The sequence below is a fragment of the Oncorhynchus tshawytscha genome, unplaced genomic scaffold (assembly GCF_018296145.1).
Source record: "Oncorhynchus tshawytscha isolate Ot180627B unplaced genomic scaffold, Otsh_v2.0 Un_contig_11157_pilon_pilon, whole genome shotgun sequence".
NCBI lineage: Eukaryota > Metazoa > Chordata > Actinopteri > Salmoniformes > Salmonidae > Oncorhynchus > Oncorhynchus tshawytscha.
The window spans coordinates 43,503-55,863 of NW_024608277.1; the positions used below are offsets into that span (position 1 = coordinate 43,503).

General features: G+C 41.8%; 16 non-coding genes and 3 pseudogenes across 16 annotated transcripts; all 19 read right to left on the reverse strand.

Moving 5' to 3' along the window:
* Nucleotides 1–23: 23 nt before the first annotated feature.
* Nucleotides 24–142, reverse strand: LOC121843381. Its single transcript, XR_006081528.1, has one exon. It is a non-coding gene; the product is annotated as a 5S ribosomal RNA (ribosomal RNA).
* A 241-nt stretch (nt 143–383) lies between these two features.
* LOC121843382 lies at nt 384–502 on the reverse strand. The gene has a single exon (XR_006081529.1). It is a non-coding gene; the product is annotated as a 5S ribosomal RNA (ribosomal RNA).
* A 259-nt stretch (nt 503–761) lies between these two features.
* On the reverse strand, nt 762–880 carry LOC121843384. Its single transcript, XR_006081531.1, has one exon. It is a non-coding gene; the product is annotated as a 5S ribosomal RNA (ribosomal RNA).
* Nucleotides 881–1,127: 247 nt separating this feature from the next.
* LOC121843404 lies at nt 1,128–1,246 on the reverse strand (annotated as a pseudogene).
* A 248-nt stretch (nt 1,247–1,494) lies between these two features.
* Nucleotides 1,495–1,613, reverse strand: LOC121843385. The gene has a single exon (XR_006081532.1). It is a non-coding gene; the product is annotated as a 5S ribosomal RNA (ribosomal RNA).
* A 246-nt stretch (nt 1,614–1,859) lies between these two features.
* LOC121843386 lies at nt 1,860–1,978 on the reverse strand. Its single transcript, XR_006081533.1, has one exon. It is a non-coding gene; the product is annotated as a 5S ribosomal RNA (ribosomal RNA).
* A 241-nt stretch (nt 1,979–2,219) lies between these two features.
* LOC121843387 lies at nt 2,220–2,338 on the reverse strand. Its single transcript, XR_006081534.1, has one exon. It is a non-coding gene; the product is annotated as a 5S ribosomal RNA (ribosomal RNA).
* Nucleotides 2,339–2,580: 242 nt separating this feature from the next.
* Nucleotides 2,581–2,699, reverse strand: LOC121843388. Its single transcript, XR_006081535.1, has one exon. It is a non-coding gene; the product is annotated as a 5S ribosomal RNA (ribosomal RNA).
* A 250-nt stretch (nt 2,700–2,949) lies between these two features.
* LOC121843389 lies at nt 2,950–3,068 on the reverse strand. The gene has a single exon (XR_006081536.1). It is a non-coding gene; the product is annotated as a 5S ribosomal RNA (ribosomal RNA).
* Nucleotides 3,069–3,326: 258 nt separating this feature from the next.
* On the reverse strand, nt 3,327–3,445 carry LOC121843390. The gene has a single exon (XR_006081537.1). It is a non-coding gene; the product is annotated as a 5S ribosomal RNA (ribosomal RNA).
* Nucleotides 3,446–3,705: 260 nt separating this feature from the next.
* LOC112242549 lies at nt 3,706–3,824 on the reverse strand. The gene has a single exon (XR_006081538.1). It is a non-coding gene; the product is annotated as a 5S ribosomal RNA (ribosomal RNA).
* Nucleotides 3,825–4,066: 242 nt separating this feature from the next.
* LOC112242548 lies at nt 4,067–4,185 on the reverse strand. Its single transcript, XR_006081539.1, has one exon. It is a non-coding gene; the product is annotated as a 5S ribosomal RNA (ribosomal RNA).
* Nucleotides 4,186–4,445: 260 nt separating this feature from the next.
* On the reverse strand, nt 4,446–4,564 carry LOC121843391. The gene has a single exon (XR_006081540.1). It is a non-coding gene; the product is annotated as a 5S ribosomal RNA (ribosomal RNA).
* Nucleotides 4,565–4,806: 242 nt separating this feature from the next.
* LOC121843393 lies at nt 4,807–4,925 on the reverse strand. The gene has a single exon (XR_006081542.1). It is a non-coding gene; the product is annotated as a 5S ribosomal RNA (ribosomal RNA).
* Nucleotides 4,926–5,183: 258 nt separating this feature from the next.
* On the reverse strand, nt 5,184–5,302 carry LOC121843395. The gene has a single exon (XR_006081544.1). It is a non-coding gene; the product is annotated as a 5S ribosomal RNA (ribosomal RNA).
* A 242-nt stretch (nt 5,303–5,544) lies between these two features.
* LOC121843401 lies at nt 5,545–5,668 on the reverse strand (annotated as a pseudogene).
* Nucleotides 5,669–5,927: 259 nt separating this feature from the next.
* LOC121843394 lies at nt 5,928–6,046 on the reverse strand. Its single transcript, XR_006081543.1, has one exon. It is a non-coding gene; the product is annotated as a 5S ribosomal RNA (ribosomal RNA).
* Nucleotides 6,047–6,288: 242 nt separating this feature from the next.
* On the reverse strand, nt 6,289–6,407 carry LOC121843403. Its single transcript, XR_006081545.1, has one exon. It is a non-coding gene; the product is annotated as a 5S ribosomal RNA (ribosomal RNA).
* A 1,560-nt stretch (nt 6,408–7,967) lies between these two features.
* LOC121843411 lies at nt 7,968–8,087 on the reverse strand (annotated as a pseudogene).
* Between the last annotated feature and the right edge of the window lie 4,274 nt (nt 8,088–12,361).

Sequence of the window (12,361 nt, forward strand, 5' to 3'; positions counted from 1 at the left end):
AAACGGACAAAGAGTTGACAAAAAGCTTACAGCACCTGGTATTCCCAGGAAGTCTCCCATCCAAGTACTAACCAGGCCCGACCCTGCTTAGCTTCCGAGATCAGACGAGATCAGGCGTACTCAGGCCGGTGTGGTCGTAAGCGAGAAACTATCTCTTGGTGCACTATGTAAAGTGAAAGTGAGTCTGATTAACAGCTGTTGCATTTTCACCATTTAGATAAGCATCTTTGTGTCACTCAAAAAGTGGAAGAAATTGCATATACTGCAGCCATAATTTGTAGCACAGATTGTTGGATGAAATACAAACTAAACTTGCTTACTTATTTCAAAGCAAGGGCACATATTTCAGCCTTGTGGGAAAAAACGGACAAAGAGTTGACAAAAGCTTACAGCACCTGGTATTCCCAGGAAGTCTCCCATCCAAGTACTAACCAGGCCCGACCCTGCTTAGCTTCCGAGATCAGACGAGATCAGGCGTACTCAGGCCGGTGTGGTCGTAAGCGAGAAACTATCTCTTGGTGCACTATGTAAAGTGAAAGTGAGTCTGATTAACAGCTGTTGCATTTTCACCATTTAGATAAGCATCTTTGTGTCACTCAAAAAGTGGAAGAAATTGCATATACTGCAGCCATAATTTGTAGCACAGATTGTTGGATGAAATACAAACTAAACTTGCTTACTTATTTCAAAGCAAGGGCACATATTTCAGCCTTGTGGGAAAAAACGGACAAAGAGTTGAATTCCACAAGGCAGTGACAAAAAGCTTACAGCACCTGGTATTCCCAGGAAGTCTCCCATCCAAGTACTAACCAGGCCCGACCCTGCTTAGCTTCCGAGATCAGACGAGATCAGGCGTACTCAGGCCGGTGTGGTCGTAAGCGAGAAACTATCTCTTGGTGCACTATGTAAAGTGAAAGTGAGTCTGATTAACAGCTGTTGCATTTTCACCATTTAGATAAGCATCTTTGTGTCACTCAAAAAGTGGAAGAAATTGCATATACTGCAGCCATAATTTGTAGCACAGATTGTTGGATGAAATACAAACTAAACTTGCTTACTTATTTCAAAGCAAGGGCACATATTTCAGCCTTGTGGGAAAAAAAAAAACGGACAAAGAGTTGACAAAAAGCTTACAGCACCTGGTATTCCCAGGAAGTCTCCCATCCAAGTACTAACCAGGCCCGACCCTGCTTAGCTTCCGAGATCAGACGAGATCAGGCGTACTCAGGCCGGTGTGGTCGTCGAAAGTCTCGAGAAACTATCTCTTGGTGCACTATGTAAAGTGAAAGTGAGTCTGATTAACAGCTGTTGCATTTTCACCATTTAGATAAGCATCTTTGTGTCACTCAAAAAGTGGAAGAAATTGCATATACTGCAGCCATAATTTGTAGCACAGATTGTTGGATGAAATACAAACTAAACTTGCTTACTTATTTCAAAGCAAGGGCACATATTTCAGCCTTGTGGGAAAAAACGGACAAAGAGTTGACAAAAAGCTTACAGCACCTGGTATTCCCAGGAAGTCTCCCATCCAAGTACTAACCAGGCCCGACCCTGCTTAGCTTCCGAGATCAGACGAGATCAGGCGTACTCAGGCCGGTGTGGTCGTAAGCGAGAAACTATCTCTTGGTGCACTATGTAAAGTGAAAGTGAGTCTGATTAACAGCTGTTGCATTTTCACCATTTAGATAAGCATCTTTGTGTCACTCAAAAAGTGGAAGAAATTGCATATACTGCAGCCATAATTTGTAGCACAGATTGTTGGATGAAATACAAACTAAACTTGCTTACTTATTTCAAAGCAAGGGCACATATTTCAGCCTTGTGGGACAAAAAAAACGGACAAAGAGTTGACAAAAAGCTTACAGCACCTGGTATTCCCAGGAAGTCTCCCATCCAAGTACTAACCAGGCCCGACCCTGCTTAGCTTCCGAGATCAGACGAGATCAGGCGTACTCAGGCCGGTGTGGTCGTAAGCGAGAAACTATCTCTTGGTGCACTATGTAAAGTGAAAGTGAGTCTGATTAACAGCTGTTGCATTTTCACCATTTAGATAAGCATCTTTGTGTCACTCAAAAAGTGGAAGAAATTGCATATACTGCAGCCATAATTTGTAGCACAGATTGTTGGATGAAATACAAACTAAACTTGCTTACTTATTTCAAAGCAAGGGCACATATTTCAGCCTTGTGGGAAAAAACGGACAAAGAGTTGACAAAAGCTTACAGCACCTGGTATTCCCAGGAAGTCTCCCATCCAAGTACTAACCAGGCCCGACCCTGCTTAGCTTCCGAGATCAGACGAGATCAGGCGTACTCAGGCCGGTGTGGTCGTAAGCGAGAAACTATCTCTTGGTGCACTATGTAAAGTGAAAGTGAGTCTGATTAACAGCTGTTGCATTTTCACCATTTAGATAAGCATCTTTGTGTCACTCAAAAAGTGGAAGAAATTGCATATACTGCAGCCATAATTTGTAGCACAGATTGTTGGATGAAATACAAACTAAACTTGCTTACTTATTTCAAAGCAAGGGCACATATTTCAGCCTTGTGGGAAAAAACGGACAAAGAGTTGACAAAAAGCTTACAGCACCTGGTATTCCCAGGAAGTCTCCCATCCAAGTACTAACCAGGCCCGACCCTGCTTAGCTTCCGAGATCAGACGAGATCAGGCGTACTCAGGCCGGTGTGGTCGTAAGCGAGAAACTATCTCTTGGTGCACTATGTGCACTATGTCTGAAAGTGAGTCTGATTAACAGCTGTTGCATTTTCACCATTTAGATAAGCATCTTTGTGTCACTCTCAAAAAGTGGAAGAAATTGCATATACTGCAGCCATAATTTGTAGCACAGATTGTTGGATGAAATACAAACTAAACTTGCTTACTTATTTCAAAGCAAGGGCACATATTTCAGCCTTGTGGGAAAAAACGGACAAAGAGTTGACAAAAAGCTTACAGCACCTGGTATTCCCAGGAAGTCTCCCATCCAAGTACTAACCAGGCCCGACCCTGCTTAGCTTCCGAGATCAGACGAGATCAGGCGTACTCAGGCCGGTGTGGTCGTAAGCGAGAAACTATCTCTTGGTGCACTATGTAAAGTGAAAGTGAGTCTGATTAACAGCTGTTGCATTTTCACCATTTAGATAAGCATCTTTGTGTCACTCAAAAAGTGGAAGAAATTGCATATACTGCAGCCATAATTTGTAGCACAGATTGTTGGATGAAATACAAACTAAACTTGCTTACTTATTTCAAAGCAAGGGCACATATTTCAGCCTTGTGGGAAAAAACGGACAAAAGTTGAAATTCCACAAGCAGTGACAAAAAGCTTACAGCACCTGGTATTCCCAGGAAGTCTCCCATCCAAGTACTAACCAGGCCCGACCCTGCTTAGCTTCCGAGATCAGACGAGATCAGGCGTACTCAGGCCGGTGTGGTCGTAAGCGAGAAACTATCTCTTGGTGCACTATGTAAAGTGAAAGTGAGTCTGATTAACAGCTGTTGCATTTTCACCATTTAGATAAGCATCTTTGTGTCACTCAAAAAGTGGAAGAAATTGCATATACTGCAGCCATAATTTGTAGCACAGATTGTTGGATGAAATACAAACTAAACTTGCTTACTTATTTCAAAGCAAGGGCACATATTTCAGCCTTGTGGGAAAAAACGGACAAAGAGTTGAAATTCCACAAGGCAGTGACAAAAAGCTTACAGCACCTGGTATTCCCAGGAAGTCTCCCATCCAAGTACTAACCAGGCCCGACCCTGCTTAGCTTCCGAGATCAGACGAGATCAGGCGTACTCAGGCCGGTGTGGTCGTAAGCGAGAAACTATCTCTTGGTGCACTATGTAAAGTGAAAGTGAGTCTGATTAACAGCTGTTGCATTTTCACCATTTAGATAAGCATCTTTGTGTCACTCAAAAAGTGGAAGAAATTGCATATACTGCAGCCATAATTTGTAGCACAGATTGTTGGATGAAATACAAACTAAACTTGCTTACTTATTTCAAAGCAAGGGCACATATTTCAGCCTTGTGGGAAAAAACGGACAAAGAGTTGACAAAAAGCTTACAGCACCTGGTATTCCCAGGAAGTCTCCCATCCAAGTACTAACCAGGCCCGACCCTGCTTAGCTTCCGAGATCAGACGAGATCAGGCGTACTCAGGCCGGTGTGGTCGTAAGCGAGAAACTATCTCTTGGTGCACTATGTAAAGTGAAAGTGAGTCTGATTAACAGCTGTTGCATTTTCACCATTTAGATAAGCATCTTTGTGTCACTCAAAAAGTGGAAGAAATTGCATATACTGCAGCCATAATTTGTAGCACAGATTGTTGGATGAAATACAAACTAAACTTGCTTACTTATTTCAAAGCAAGGGCACATATTTCAGCCTTGTGGGAAAAAACGGACAAAGAGTTGAAATTCCACAAGGCAGTGACAAAAAGCTTACAGCACCTGGTATTCCCAGGAAGTCTCCCATCCAAGTACTAACCAGGCCCGACCCTGCTTAGCTTCCGAGATCAGACGAGATCAGGCGTACTCAGGCCGGTGTGGTCGTAAGCGAGAAACTATCTCTTGGTGCACTATGTAAAGTGAAAGTGAGTCTGATTAACAGCTGTTGCATTTTCACCATTTAGATAAGCATCTTTGTGTCACTCAAAAAGTGGAAGAAATTGCATATACTGCAGCCATAATTTGTAGCACAGATTGTTGGATGAAATACAAACTAAACTTGCTTACTTATTTCAAAGCAAGGGCACATATTTCAGCCTTGTGGGAAAAAACGGACAAAGAGTTGACAAAAAGCTTACAGCACCTGGTATTCCCAGGAAGTCTCCCATCCAAGTACTAACCAGGCCCGACCCTGCTTAGCTTCCGAGATCAGACGAGATCAGGCGTACTCAGGCCGGTGTGGTCGTAAGCGAGAAACTATCTCTTGGTGCACTATGTAAAGTGAAAGTGAGTCTGATTAACAGCTGTTGCATTTTCACCATTTAGATAAGCATCTTTGTGTCACTCAAAAAGTGGAAGAAATTGCATATACTGCAGCCATAATTTGTAGCACAGATTGTTGGATGAAATACAAACTAAACTTGCTTACTTATTTCAAAGCAAGGGCACATATTTCAGCCTTGTGGGAAAAACGGACAAAGAGTTGAAATTCCAAAGGCAGTGACAAAAAGCTTACAGCACCTGGTATTCCCAGGAAGTCTCCCATCGTAGTACTAACCAGGCCCGACCCTGCTTAGCTTCCGAGATCAGACGAGATCAGGCGTACTCAGGCCGGTGTGGTCGTAAGCGAGAAACTATCTCTTGGTGCACTATGTAAAGTGAAAGTGAGTCTGATTAACAGCTGTTGCATTTTCACCATTTAGATAAGCATCTTTGTGTCACTCAAAAAGTGGAAGAAATTGCATATACTGCAGCCATAATTTGTAGCACAGATTGTTGGATGAAATACAAACTAAACTTGCTTACTTATTTCAAAGCAAGGGCACATATTTCAGCCTTGTGGGAAAAAACGGACAAAGAGTTGACAAAAAGCTTACAGCACCTGGTATTCCCAGGAAGTCTCCCATCCAAGTACTAACCAGGCCCGACCCTGCTTAGCTTCCGAGATCAGACGAGATCAGGCGTACTCAGGCCGGTGTGGTGTGGTCGTAAGCGAGAAACTATCTCTTGGTGCACTATGTAAAGTGAAAGTGAGTCTGATTAACAGCTGGCATTTTCACCATTTAGATAAGCATCTTTGTGTCACTCAAAAAGTGGAAGAAATTGCATATACTGCAGCCATAATTTGTAGCACAGATTGTTGGATGAAATACAAACTAAACTTGCTTACTTATTTCAAAGCAAGGGCACATATTTCAGCCTTGTGGGAAAAAAACGGACAAAGAGTTGAAATTCCACAAGGCAGTGACAAAAAGCTTACAGCACCTGGTATTCCCAGGAAGTCTCCCATCCAAGTACTAACCAGGCCCGACCCTGCTTAGCTTCCGAGATCAGACGAGATCAGGAGTACTCAGGCCGGTGTGGTCGTAAGCGAGAAACTACCTTTTGGTGCACTATGTCAAGTCAAAGTGAGTCTGATTAACAGCTGTTGCATTTTCACCATTTAGATAAGCATCTTTGTGTCACTCAAAAAGTGGAAGAAATTGCATATACTGCAGCCATAATTTGTAGCACAGATTGTTGGATGAAATACAAACTAACCTTGCTTACTTATTTCAAAGCAAGGGCACATATTTCAGCCTTGTGGGAAAAAAGGGACAAAGAGTTGACAAAAAGCTTACAGCACCTGGTATTCCCAGGCGGTCTCCCATCCAAGTACTAACCAGGCCCGACCCTGCTTAGCTTCCGAGATCAGACGAGATCAGGCGTACTCAGGCCGGTGTGGTCGTAAGCGAGAAACTCTCTCTTGGTGCACTATATAAAGTCAAAGTGAGTCTGATTAACAGCTGTTGCATTTTCACCATTTAGATAAGCATCTTTGTGTCACTCAAAAAGTGGAAGAAATTGCATATACTGCAGCCATAATTTGTAGCACAGATTGTTGGATGAAATACAAACTAACCTTGCTTACTTATTTCAAAGCAAGGGCACATATTTCAGCCTTGTGGGAAAAAAGGGACAAAGAGTTGACAAAAAGCTTACAGCACCTGGTATTCCCAGGCGGTCTCCCATCCAAGACCGACCCTGCTAAGGTTCCGAGATCAGACGAGATCAGGCGTACTCAGGCCAGGGGTGTGGTCGTAAGCGAGAAACTCTCTCTTGGTGCACTATATAAAGTCAAAGTGAGTCTGATTAACAGCTGTTGCATTTTCACCATTTAGATAAGCATCTTTGTGTCACTCAAAAAGTGGAAGAAATTGCATATACTGCAGCCATAATTTGTAGCACAGATTGTTGGATGAAATACAAACTAACCTTGCTTACTTATTTCAAAGCAAGGGCACATATTTCAGCCTTGTGGGAAAAAAAGGACAAAGAGGACAAAGAGTTGACTAAAAAAATAGAAAAAAACCGATTGTTGAAAAAAGTTTACAGCACCTGGTATTCCCAGGCGGTCTCCCATCCAAGTACTAACCAGGCCCGACCCTGCTTAGCTTCCGAGAGATCAATTTGATGAGATCAGGTGTACTCAGGCCAGTAGTTAATATGATAGTGAATAACTATCGTTTTTTTTGCACTCTGCAAAAACAGAGTCTGATTAACAGGCTGCATTTTCACCATTTAGAATAAGCATCAATTTGTGTCGGGCCACAAACAGGCAAATGGAAGAAATTGCATATACTGCAGTCATTGTTTGGCGGGAAGCAAGATTGTTGGATGAAATACAAACTAACCTTGCTTCTTATTTCAAGCCACAGGTCACAGGTGATTTAAGCCTAAAAAAAAAGGGAAACATGATTGTTGAAATTACCCATTAAGCCATTTGTTAAGATTTCCCCCATGTGCACCTGTTGTCACTCTTACCCTGATGATTGCTGATATTTCCAGACACTTTTTCGGTCTTCCCTGAGGAATTGTATCATTTATATCAGAATGGCCATATTCTGAGACCAGTTTAGCTCATTCAATGATGATTTACTACTCTTTTCCCATTGAAGGCCAAATTGGTTAAATCAATGACTGGAGTTTTTAATTGATCAAATGACTATTGAAAGTCAGGCAGTACGTACATAAATGTACTGGTCTCTGTGGTGATTTTAGTAGGCAGTGCCTATTTCTACTTTTGCACCCATATATAAAGTCAAAGTGAGTCTGATTAACAGCTGTTGCATTTTCACCATTTAGATAAGCATCTTTGTGTCACTCAAAAAGTGGAAGAAATTGCATATACTGCAGCCATAATTTGTAGCACAGATTGTTGGATGAAATACAAACTAACCTTGCTTACTTATTTCAAAGCGAGGGCACATATTTCAGCCTTGTGGGAAAAAAAGGGACAAAGAGTTGACAAAAAGCTTACAGCACCTGGTATTCCCAGGCGGTCTCCCATCCAAATACTAACCAGGCCCAACCCTATTTTATCTTCCGAGATCAGACGAGAGCAGGCATACTCAGGCTGGTGTGGTCGTAAGCGAGAAACTCTCTCTTGGTGCACTATATAAAGTCAAAGTGAGTCTGATTAACAGCTGTTGCATTTTCACCATTTAGATATGCATCTTTGTGTCACTCAAAAAGTGGAAGAAATTGCATATACTGCAGCCATAATTTGGCTGAAATACAAACTAACCTTGCTTACATACATAAGGGAACATTTTGACATTTCGTGTATAGTTAGTGAGAAAGTCCATGTTGCAAATGTACGGTCCCTTACTAGACGTCCGAAAACGTTTGTAGAATTCACGGACGGCGTCGGGCCGAGCGGCAGGGCCGGACCTACCGGAAAGTCATCAAATGAACTTTGTCGGACATTCGGTTTCCGTTTTATAAATAATCAAATTTTGGTCATTTTTCCGCTGTCCTGGAAAATCCCACAAGAGGGCATAAGCAATCATATTGCTATTGGACAAAACATCACGAATCACGACGGGGCCTTATCTCGAAAACGGAAAATATTTTGAAGCCGAAACTTGGTGAGCGTAGGTTTGGCATAATGGGCAGTTGGCCCCGAACAAGATGGCGTCTAGGCCTCAACGGTTTTTGAGTTATGGCCATTTTTCTGGGATTAAAGGTCCAAAATGAAAATAGAGAAATTATTTTTCCACTTCACGTCAAAGTCAAGGAGCCTCCGGTGTCAATAAAAAAAGAACCAGCCATTTATCTATCGTCATTTAAGAGAAATCGTACAATGACAGATTGGTGATGTTCAAAGATAGGTGTATTTTTTTTCAACGGTTACAGATCCAGTTGCAGGGTGTTCATACGAATCTTTTTAAAGTGTGCTGCGGAGCTCTGCGAGATTTCTGTGATTTTATATGATTTTCTGAAATAACACACACTCACTAAACCCTCTGTAAATAACTCAGTTCTTAACGTAAAGACTTAAAACTCAGGATTCTGTAAGTGGCTATGTCAATCAAGACATGTGTTTACTTATGGCTTCCTGTGCCAACCGGAAGTGCCATAATTGGGTCACACTGTCTGTTTTGAAGGGTTAAAAAATTCACATCTTTCCAAAACTTCATATGTGTGATTAGGTAACCCTCCTAAACTGTAAATCAGTCATTTCTCCCAGCAGATGTCAAAGAAAAGCTCTCACACACACACACAGCAAGGATGGAGTGAAAAAGTGCGGTGCTTAAAGACACAGAGAGCAGGCAATGGCATTACCATAATCTTTAGGCCGTGCCGAGTTCAACCAGATTTCCCGCTTGACCGTAGCTCGCTCGGTGTAAGCGCAGCGACCATTAGAAAAGTAGGCCCAAAATGAAGCCTGCACCACAACATAATTTGCTTTTGGGTGACAGCGGTGGAACCGTTAGGTTTAGAAGGACAATTCAACCACAGGAATGTTCCTAAGGTCCTCCCGATCTTTGCAAGCCTAACCTTGACCGTGTGGCATTAACCCTTAACAGTAAAACAGGGTTTTTTGATCTCACAGATTACAATGACTTCTCTCCCCATAGGAATACATTGCCTGCACCCCTAATTTCAACCTCAGGCCTATGTGGGTTATGAATGCCGTATGAACCTGTCTTCGATAACAGTCCATCAAGCCACTATGAGGTCTACCTGTGTCGATTCTAAGCTTCCTGGAGCAACCGGAAGTGGTTAAAATCACCCTAAAAGTGTATATCCATACCCTGCCTGCAGTTTGATAGACATAGTGCATTCAACCCTGTTTAAAACCTCTTAAGCCTACAACCTACTTTTTCGAACATTCTGTTAAAAATCGCGCAACATTTTGGCGTCCTGCTACTCATGCCAGGAATATAGTATATGCATATGATTAGTATGTGTGGATAGAAAACACTCAGACGTTTCTAAAACTGTTTAAATCACGGCTGTGACTATAACAGAACGTCTGTTTCATCGAAAAGCGCAGGAAAATCTGATCACTGGAGATGGAAAAAAAAATATCCATGCGCCACTTCAACCCATTGTTAAAGGTGAACCGTATTAAATGAGGCCGAGGTTGCAGTACCTACAGCTTCCACAGGATGTATAGAGTCTTCTCATTTGATTCTGATTTGATTCTTGGTAGATCCGACCAAAGGGAACCGATTCCCTCCGACCACCAACTTGATGCATGGTCTCGGTGTTTTTCCGGACATTTTTTCCAGACGACCAGCTATCGAATTTACATCGCCTCCTGATGATTTTTATAGCTTATTAACGTGTAGTAATACCTAAAGTTGCATTAGAAAGGTATTTCGAAGTGTTTTGTGAAAGTTTATCGTCGACTTTTTAACTTTTAAAAAATGACGTTACGTTATGAAACGCTATTTTTTTCCGTTTATCACACAGTCTTCATAGATCGATATCTAGGCTATATATGGACCGATTTAATCGAAAAAAAAGACCCAGTATTGATTATGGGACATCAAGGAGTGCCAAGAAAGAAGATGGTCAAAGGTAATATGTTTTATATTTTATTGTGCGGTTTGTGTAGCGCCGACTATGCTAATTCTTTTGTTTACATCCCCTACGGGTCTTTTGGGGTGTTACATGCTATCAGATAATAGCTTCTCATGCTTTCGCCGAAAAGCATTTTAAAAAATCTGACTCGGTGCCTGGATTCACAACGAGTGTAGCTTTATTTCAATACCAAGCATGTGTATTTTAATGAACGTTTGCGTTTTAACTAATACTATTAGCGTTTAGCGTAGCGCATTTGCATTTCCAGAGCTCTAGGTGGGACGTCTGCGTCTCAAGTAGGAGCAAGAGGTTAAATCAGTCAGTTCTTAACGTAAGGACTTAAAACTCAGGATTCTGTAAAAGCATACCCCAATGATGATATGTGTTGACTTATAGCTTCCTGTGCCAACCGGAAGTGCCATAATTGGTGTCTCAGGGGCTGTTTCGAGGGGTTAAAAAAGTCAGATCTTTCCAAAACTTCATATATGTGATTAGGCAACCCCCATGAACTGTAAATCAGTCATTTTTCCCATAAAATTTCAAAGGAAAAATAAATCACACTAAAACACAACTTGGATGGAGGGACGTATTGGGTTGCGTAAAGACAGACAGTGATTGCAATAGTTAGCTTTGTTCGAGCTAAAAAAGAACCGTCAGACCTAGAGTTCCGAAACTTTAGAATCCTGTTCTAGACCTCCGGTCGATAATGCGTGGTGAGTTACGTGGCTCTAGAAGGTTCTCGGACCGAGAAACATCCTCGTACATTTGCAATGACTTCAATTCATTTTGACCATTACGAAAATGACGACATTTAGAAAAGTCTCATAGACACAAGACTAGGTGCATTGCGACTGTCTCGGCCCATAGAGACGGACCCCAACGTTTCTGTCCGATAGCTCATTCAAGGACCCCGTAGCAAGTCATGGAAAAAGTGGATTTTCAGCACCAATTAGGGTTTTGCTCGGACACCAAATGACCGATCGAGCCGAAACTTTTGGGATTCGGGGTCGCCTCAGCTAGGCCTACACAAAACATAAGAAATGGACCCGCAGCTAGAACGTAACTACGTGTTTTATGTTTTTTTATGGTTTGAACCGAAGGCGTTGTGAATTTTGGGCCAGCTCTGAAGTATGTGATAGTTGGCTACTAAACGAGTTGGAAAAAGTGGGTTTGGTGTCAGTTTGTATCAGTTTGGTGTCAGAATGATATCTAATTGACTAATGGACAGTGACTTGCTGGTGACTCTTGTCCATTTGCAATATGTTTAAACAGTGAGGTACCATCACCAAAGTGACATTCTGAAATCAACCCTAACGAGCGATTGAGATGAACCAGAATCATTGCCCAGCCATCCCGAGTTCATCGGGCCAATCAATTTCACATTCCTGCAGGATTTTTATAGCATGACAAATTTGTGATGGTACCTGCCCATTGAACCATATTGCAAATGCACAGTGACTTTGCAAAAGTAAGAAAACATAAACAAATGGACATAATGAAATCACCATATTTTTATTTTTGGGTTACCAGTTGCACAACAATAGACGTGCATTTGCAATATGATTCTACAGTGAAAAACATCACCAAATGGACAAGATGAAATCAACACAACGAGTGATGGAAAGGAACAAATATCACTGCCCAGCCATCCCGAGTTCATCGGGCCAGTCAATTTCACATTCCTGCAGGATTTTTATAGCATGACAAATTCGTGATGGTACCTGCCCATTGAACCATATTGCAAATGCACAGTGACTTTGCAAAAGTAAGAAAACATAAACAAATGGACATAATGAAATCACCATATATTTTTTTGGGGGTTAACAGTTGCA